We start from the raw sequence: 9,453 nt of genomic DNA on the forward strand, positions 1-9,453 counted from the left end.
ATGACTGCCCCCTGATGGGTATAAACAAACTTAAAAAGCCTATTTAAATTATTTGAATAGTAAGAATTGTATTGGAATAAACTTTTCTCTTAAATTATTTGTCGCTATATACGTAATAGAGTTGTGGAAGAGCATCCTTAGCTTATATATCCTTATAATTTTGCACGTGAAACAAACCTTGATTATGACTTGAATTAATATAAATATACAGTTGATATATGGATTAATAATATAATGAAGAGTTCACAAGATGATACAAAATAAAATATATAAAACTGGGAGAACAATTTTGTTAAAAAATATATTTGTCACTATATAATATACATTAATACATAGGTGGCGCCCGGCATCCTTATCTAGCGTGGTGGGAGAAAATATAATCCCACCACCTCTAACACGAGGGTTAGGGTTTATGAAGTATGTGTGACATTTCTCACAAATTCGCCGTCTGTGCCGAACAGTGGCTCGCCTCTTTCCACGGTGGCGGCGGTGGTAAAGGCAACGAGAAGGAAAAAAAGAAGAATGCAAATAGTGGAGTAGGCTTCATTGTTTGTTTGGTGTGTGGTGATGTAATGCGAAGATCTTTAGGTTTGGTTCTGTGGTCTGGGTAAATGAGGAAGAGGAAGCTAAAGGTTATAGATAGGCAGCCATAGCAATTAAACCTCAAAAATGGTGGGAAAATCAAATATTTTCTTTAGGGTTTTAGCCATGAGTAAAACATGAGAAGGATAATTAAGGATGCCACCTCCATCAGGCGACAAATATACAAGGTTAAAGTATTTCACCGTTTATCACAGTAATGAGTATTTTGTGATTATTGTTGTTATGAAATCTATATCTTTACAATCTAATTTGCATTGTTGATGTTTAAAATTTTTAATCTATAATTTTTTAAATAATAATTTATTTTTAAAAAAATATAAGTCATTGGTACGATTCCTCTTTATGAAAAAGGGGGCATTGGCGTAATTAAACGAAACGTCTCTGCTTTGCTTGTTTTTTTTTTTTTTTTTTGGGCGGGGGGGTTGGTAGGGACGACGGCGAAATTGTCACATGGCCGGGGGCCCGCTTTCAAGTATTACACGGCATATAAATTAAATGTTCTGCACGTTTTGTTTCGTCTTCCACGTCAATGTGGTAGGACTCTTGGATAGAAATCAAGATCATAACTTTTAATTTTACAATATACAAAATAAATATATAAAAAAATTTATCTTGATTTATTAAAAAAATATTTTTTAAAAGTATTTTTATATTTTACCAAACACCTCCAAAACTCGCAAGCTGCTTGTATGCCTAATATACCCATTAGATAATCAATTTGAAATTATTAAAAAATTTAATTTAATTAATTATTTATATAAATGGATGTTATCTTTTTTTAAATATTTTTCATTAATTATGTACATTAAAACTACCTCTTCATAAAAATTTATTAACATATGTAATCACTATAAGAATTACTTAAAAGCAAAATAAATAAATATGAAAGACAACAAAGATTGTGGTCTTATATTTAGAATCAAATTAAATTTTTAACTAATTTTTATATTAAAGATCAAAATAATATATCAGTTATCCTCAAAATGAATGGATTTGCCTTAGCAACAAAAAATCTATTTTAAATCAAATTATAAATTCTATTCTGAATTGTAAACATTAAGATTTTAATTATGATTTATTTTAATAATTTGTTATTTAAATATGAATTTTTATATCTTAGGGCCAGAGAAATGAATTTTTATAATTTATTATTTTCACAGAATTAGGAGTGGAATTTGACCCGATCCAACTAGCTAAACTGGGCAGGTCAGACCGGATTCATTGGGCCTACTGGACAAACTTACAAACACAAAGCTCTTGGATTAAAGGTAGATAGGTAACTAATGGAGTTGGGTCTAGTAGAAGGGATTAGTCTTTCATAACATGATAACGAATTCCTATTGAGAGAGATGCCATATTTAGTGCCTGACAGTACCTTGAATATGATACTTATGCTTGAGAAAAAAAAGGATAAATATCTGAGAAGTTTTGTTTTGATTTATATAAAATGTGTTTATAATTATGATTCCAAACAAGATCTAATCTAATACATATTGTTTTGTTCCTTTCTGAGGTGTGGAGGGGGAAAAAATTAGTACTCCCAATAAAATAGAAAAAAAGGTTAAAAAAATCGTGACACATTAATTGAAATATTATGTTAAAAAAGAAAAAATTGAAAAAAAATACTTGTGACTTCTTTTTTTTGGTTAAAATTATTGATCATGATCGAATGCACAGGGTGCTTTCTTTTTTTCTTTTTTTTTTTTTATAACAATATTTTGTGGACCGATTAATATGCACGCAGACTCGTCCGTTTCCGCTTTTTCTATCCGCATCCTGAAACACGTGATCATCTCGACTATTGAATGGGAAAGCTGACATTTAAAATAGAAAATATTACTTTAATAATATTCAAAAAATAAAAAACACCAACAATTAAGTTATAAATGTTTATTTAAAAAATTGTCACTAAGAAAGTTTTAGTCAAAACTAAAGGATTTACTCGTGTCCAATATCTTAAAATCAGTTTTTTTTTTTAAGAGTCTAATATAATGTGTGATATAGGAATGTCTGGGGAGTTACTGATGCATCTCATAGTGTTTTTTGGTTGAAATGAATAGGGCTATTTGCATTTTCCATAATTTAGTGTAAGTGTTATGGAAAATAAAACTTAAAATTGTACGAATGAAGCAGATAGATTTTTCGCTGGCATTTTAATGGGTGGATGTTCATAAATTATTGGAAGGATTATTAAACACTTGAAGAAGGAGAAAACATTTTTTTAGTTTAGAGCTCTACGTGTGTGGCTGAATTGGGTGTTAATATTGAGAGAAAAAAGCAGCACATAGATAATTAGTTTTTGTTTACGTTTGTAAGTTTAGATCATTTATATTACAATATATACATATGAATTTTAAACTTAAGAGATCCTTTTCTTAAAAAAAAAAAATGAATGTTAATAGTTTTAATGTTCTTCCTAGTCCCACTAAAACATGTGGAGCGATATATCTCTACATATGTTGTCATCCATCCCATTAAATTTCCAAGTTCACATAATTGTTGGTCTTGTCTCGGTTTTATCGGGACGGGTCAAACTCCACGAGACAAGACATATGGATTATCATTAAAATTTCCGTCAATTCGGCTCAAGATCGAGTATACTTGAACATATAGATATTGATCTGAGAGAAGTGTCCCATCTGCCACGAGATAATTGATTCAGTAAAAAGACGTTTAAGGGCTTAGCAATCTAGCTAAGCTTCTTTCTCAGGCTTCTAGTCTCTAGACATAAGTCTTTGCAAAAATGACATTAAAAAAATTATAAAATACAATATTCTAATTCAGATATTTAAGAGGTCAAAATTTCAGAAATAGAAGTAGTATCTGATATGATATTTTATAAATATAGTCAAATAACTAAAATATCTTTATACCAGATTTTTTAAACAAAAAAAAAAGCTATCAAACTTGTTATTAGTATATTTTTTAATCATTGATTGTTTAACACTTGCACAACTTATTAATAAATAACTTGTCATTATCATTATATTTCTTGTCATTTGTTGTTTAATAGTTATCATTGTCAGTTCATAACTTGTTAATAAACTTTTTGATACAATAACATTTTTGTCATTTAACTACATTTTCAAAATACCAAATCACTCATCACTTCCTTCCCTGAGATTTTGACCTCTTAAATGCTTGAATTAGAATATAGCAATTTCGAACTTCTTTTTACGTCATTTTTCCTAGGTCTTTTATATGACTCTGCTTCAATATATTTGCCATTTTGTCTTTAAAAAGAACAAATAAACAGTATTACCAACTAGGAATTGTATTTAGTTAAAAGGGCTACCCTCTACGAATTAATATTTGAATTCATGTTAAAGAGATGTTCAACATTTAGTGCTTGAAAATGTTCTAAATGAGATCGCCTCTAATAGAAAGACACCTTTTAGTTTGTGAAAAAATAGCATTAGGTGTCCCTCCGATTTCTCAAGGGACACTTGGCACTTTTATTTGCATGACAGCCCCGCCCAGGTCTAAACAAACTTAAGGAGCCTTTTTTTTTTTTAAGTAAAAACATGTAATAATTAAGCCATTTAATTAATTAGCTTTAAAATTGAAGTCTATAATGTTAGTAGTATATAGTAAGAATTGTATTGGAAAAACCTTTTCTCTTAAATTATTTGTCGCTATATAGAGTTGTGGAAGAGCAGCCTTATATATCCGTATAATTTTGCACGGGAAGCAAACCTTGATTATGACTTGAATTGATATAAAATATAGTTGATATATGGATTAATAATATAATGAAGAGTTCCCAAGATGATACAAAATAAAATATATATAATATTGGGAGAACGATTTTTTTAAAAAATATATATTTGTCACTATATAATATACATACGTGGCGGCCGGCATCCTTATCTAGTTTGTACTTTTTTTCCCATCCCATTTTTCACGTGGCTCAAACCCCAAATAAATAAATAATTTTTAAACTTCTTTAAGCGGTCACTTCTTCACGGCCAACTCTATAAATTGATGCTCCTACTTCACATGAACTCATCACACCCACCAAATAAAAAACTACCAAGTCTTCCATAGCCATATACACGCACATCACGAAAACAATGAAGACCACTTCAGCGTTGCCTGCAACATTCCTCTTCTTCCTCCTCTTTGCCTTCACCACCACCGCCGCCGCCTTCGCCGCAACGGCCTAGTGCTAGACTCAGAGACGGCGATCCATTGAGAAACGGCGGCAAATACTTCATCTCACCTGTAAATGGAGGTGGGATTTTCGCCGGCGCAGTGAGGACGGATCAGATACTAATTGCTCACTCGCCGTGATCCGATCCAGTAACAGATGGTCAACAACCATATCTTCTCCGTTCAAAATACTTTACATCTCAGAGAAGCTTCCTCTGAACATATCATTCGCTCAGTTCGCACCCAACGTTTGTACCAAATCTAAAAACTGGCTCGTCACGAGGTCGTATCCTATTAGGGAGCCCGTGATGGTTGGAAGTGCTCAAGAGTTCGATGGTTCTGTGATGGATGGTTATTTCTCCGTTTGGTCTGTTGATGAAACCAAAGGACACTATAAGCTTGTCTTCTGTCACCACTGGAGGGAGAGTGTGGAAACATCGGAGTCCTCGTTGACATTAACAACTTCCAACGTTTGGTCGTCACAGTTGATGAGCCTCTGGTCTTCAAGTTCGATAAGGTTAAGGACAGCTCTGATGCCTCCAAGCTATCCATGGTGGTTTAGTTTGAGCTCCTAAACTCTCCAGTTTGTATAATCTAATAACGATGACGATGATGTGATAGTGTGACATATCTGATCTGTTGCACTGTTTATCTCTCTATGGATTAATAAAATAAAGTTGCACTAATTGTCATCCATAAATTTTCTTGAGATGTTTTTTTCCCAACTCATGATATTGTTATATATGTGAAGTTACAATTTTTTTTTCTTTAGGCTTTATCTAGATTGAGGGAAACATGAGAGGAAAATAAAGGGGGAGAATTATATTACGAGAGAAAACTTTCAAAAATAGCAATTTTGTTATTTTTGGGAGTCTTATAATTTCTCTCGTAACATTCTTTTCTTTTTATTTTTGGTCTCGTTGAAACTAAGTGCGAGGAAGCATAATTCACTGTATAGGAATAAATGAATAATGTAACACGTAAGGGAAAATAAAGGAGAACTACTAGTTGTCATAGATCGCAAATATAATTACGTACCAAGAAATTAAATACTGGCTCTGGTCCTTAATATAAGATGTCATTTAACTTTTATTTTGATCCTAAATATAAGACCCCAATCTACTTTATCTTTCATATTTATTCATTTTTTTTTTCAAGATACTCCTTCTAATAATGGTAGTTCTAACTAATAAACTTGATTAGCAAGAATATTTTAGGAAAGACAATACTTATTTATTACAAATAACTAACTTAACTTGTTTCCTTAATTTATTCAAATTAGTCAACTAGCTCTCATATTTAGAACCAAGGGTAGTAGTTATTTTATTAAGGGAAAGTCGAACAGGCAACTTGATCAATCTATATGTGAACTATTGAATTTTAATCCTGTCATTGCTATGCTATTTAATATTTTATTATTTTTTCTTAAATTACAAGCTCCATTTTGGTAAAATGATGGGCATAATATGTTAGTTCTAAATATGAATAATTTTTTTTAAATCATGGAAGATGAGATATAAATTTGTAAGTCAATTTTTATAGGTGATGTGAAATTGAGATGTATGTAAATTATGAAAATTGAGTTGACATTTACTCCAGCAGAACCCATTTTAGCTAGAGGCATTTTCGTCCGCCCATTAAATAAGTTTTCAACATGTAATGACCAAAGTCTTTAGCTGGCAACAAAAAAAAAAAAGGCCAAAGTCTTTAACGGTCATTTCTTATTGGGGGACCCTTAAATGTTATGGAAAATTACACACAGGTCCCAAACAAGAAAATTTATTAATCCATGGTCCCTTTAAATGTTGAAATTAATGTAAAGTTCTCAGGGATTTGTGAGATAGTAATATATTAGAATTATGAAAAGATGTTTTTATCCTCATTTGTTGGGGGGGGGGGAAACAGAGAAGAGAATGAATTGTTAATAGATGTATCAAAGGTCGTCAATGTAACTTATTGATTTGTCAATGACAAGTGCTTTTGACATGATGATATAAAAGATGGCAAGTTTAAGTAAGATGCATCTGTCTTGTTTTCTTCATAGAGGGCACAATTTATTCATGGTATGGAATGTGAAATACAATAAGCTAGGGGTAGTGTGAGAGCAAGAATGATAAAGGAAGGCACATTACAAAGACCTGCAAGAACTCCAATTTAAGTTGAGATTTGTTGGTAGCTTTTTTTTTTTTTTTGCGAATGCATGTGACAATTTTTTCTGTGAATTCATGTATCAGTATTTTTTTTTTTTTGTAAATTTCATTACATGCACCTCAAGTTAAGGGGTCATTAGATAGACATACAACATATATATGTATATGATTTTTTAGAAGGGTTGTTGGTGTAATTATATTGTACATATATATGGAGTTGTAAATGAAATGTGAAAGTAGTTTGATATAATGTCATATTTATATTTTGCTATACTTATAAAATCCAATGCTAGTACTTGTTAATATGTTCTCATTGACTTGTTAATGATCAACGCCCTTGAGCTTGTCAATGATTGTCTGCCACAAAATTCTGATATAAACCCATAGTTTGATGTAATATTCAATGTGCATCCTTGATCACATATGATTTCAGCTTAAAAATTGTTATACAATACTATTTTATTATAATTTGATTTTATGTGGAAGTAATACTATCCTACAAATTTAGTTGTCAACTAAGACATCCTAACTTGTCAATAGGTTTTCTTTGACTTGTTAATCCAAGCCCTTGAGTTTCTCAATGACTATCTGACTATCTGCATCAAAACTCTCATATAAATCCATCATTTCATCTAATATCAGTGTACATGCTTTGATCACACATGATATCAACTTAAAAATATAATTTGATCTTACCTTATATGGAGGTAATATTATTTTAGAAATTTAGTTGTCAACTTAGACCCCTAATTTGTTAATAGGTTCTCATGGACTTGTTAATCCATGCTCTTGAACTTGTCAATAGTTGTTTGCAACAAAGTTTTGATATAAACCTATTATTTCATCTAATATCTGTGTGCAAGCTTTGATCACACATGCTTTTAGCTTTAAAAAAAACTATCCAATATTATTTTGTTATAATTTGATCTTATGTTGAGATAATATTATCTCACAAATTGAGTTGTCAACTGAGACTCTCTAACTTGTCAATAGATTCTCATTGACTTGTAAGTCCATGCCCTTGAGCTTGTCAATGGCTATCTGTAACAACATTATCATATAAACCCCATCATTTCATTTAATATCTATGTGCATGCTTTGACGGCACATTCTTTCAGCGTAAAATTTGTTATATAATACTATTTATTATAATCTAATCTTACATGGAGGTAATGGATCCGTTTGGATCAGTGATTAGAAAAATAGCTTATTGAAAAAGTAGTTCATGAAAAAATAAAGTTGGTAAAAGCTAAATTGGATAAATTGAATTGTGTTTGGATTTGAGTTTAGAAAAACTAGTTTGCAAAAGTGAGATTGGTAAATGGTTGTTTGGGTTATAGCTGAATAAAAATAAGTTTGGTTGTAAAATAACTAAAATGGGTATGGGTTTTAATAAATAATGAAACATGATTAAAAAAATAATTTCACATAATACAATGAAATTAAAATAATTTAATATGAAGAAGTGAAATTTATTGAGTGGATTATGATTGAATAAAAATAAGTTTGTTTGTGAAATTTCCAAAATGGGTATGAGTTTAATAAATAATGAAATACGATTAAAAAATAAATTATATAATATAATGAGTTTAAATTAATTTAATATGAAGAAGTGAAATTTAATAAGTGAATTAAATTTTAAAATATTAGAGGAATCATAAAAAATTATTGTAAATATAAAGTGAAACACGCATAATTCACATTTATAAATAAATCTGACAAAAAAAATAAAAAAAAAAATATGATAAGAGCCAATCAAGTTAAATTAACTCAAGTCTTAAATTAGAAATAAAAATGCCAACGGGTCTCAAATTACAATTCAAGATTTTGGCCAAAAAAAAAAGATTCAAGATAAGAAAATGGAAGATGCCAAGATGAAGAAAATGACAAGAATAGCAGAAGCCTCGCATTGGCAGCCTTTTCTTGACATGGTCCATAAGCTACTTATTCAAAAAAGCTCCCCCTCCTTAGCTTAAATTAATCATGCTTTTTCATGCTTTTCAGCCCTCAAGCTCGGTGGCTCACTAGTGGTGCCAAACAGAGACAAATTTTGAATCAGGCTTATCTTCAAAATAAGCTGCTTATGGCCCATCAGAAGCTCTCTCAAACAAGCACAATATTATCTTATAAATTTAATTGTTAACTCAGACTCCCTAACTTGTCAATAGGGTCTCATAGACTTGTCAATGGCATTCTGCTAAATTTTGATATAAACGTCATATACATATGCTAATCAAAACAAGTGAACTACTTAAATCTTCATTAACCTCTGAATGATGTTAATAGATGTCATTACATTTTCCAAATAAGGTCATTTATGAACAATAACAATAAAAGCAATATACAATTGCTTCTCAAACAAAGGTCATTTACAAAATGGTCATTCCAATAAATGACAAGTCCTTAAACACCAACTGTCAATCCAATAAATGACAAGTTCTTAAACAGAAGCACTGTGTACACAAAGCCACTTGTCATGATTTCCTTCCCATTCAACTGTCCTTGCAACTTTGCAATATAGGTAAGTGATTTTCAACGCTGCAATATA

General features: G+C 30.7%; 1 pseudogene; it reads left to right on the top strand.

Annotated features, from left to right (window-relative positions):
- The first annotated feature begins 419 nt into the window (after window positions 1-419).
- LOC114739172 (trypsin inhibitor 1A-like) lies at window positions 420-5,317 on the top strand (annotated as a pseudogene).
- Window positions 5,318-9,453: the final 4,136 nt, after the last annotated feature.

Source organism: Neltuma alba, unplaced genomic scaffold (genome assembly GCF_004799145.2).
Source record: "Neltuma alba isolate B1F8T4 unplaced genomic scaffold, ASM479914v2 tig00013794_pilon, whole genome shotgun sequence".
Taxonomy (NCBI): Eukaryota; Viridiplantae; Streptophyta; class Magnoliopsida; order Fabales; family Fabaceae; genus Neltuma; species Neltuma alba.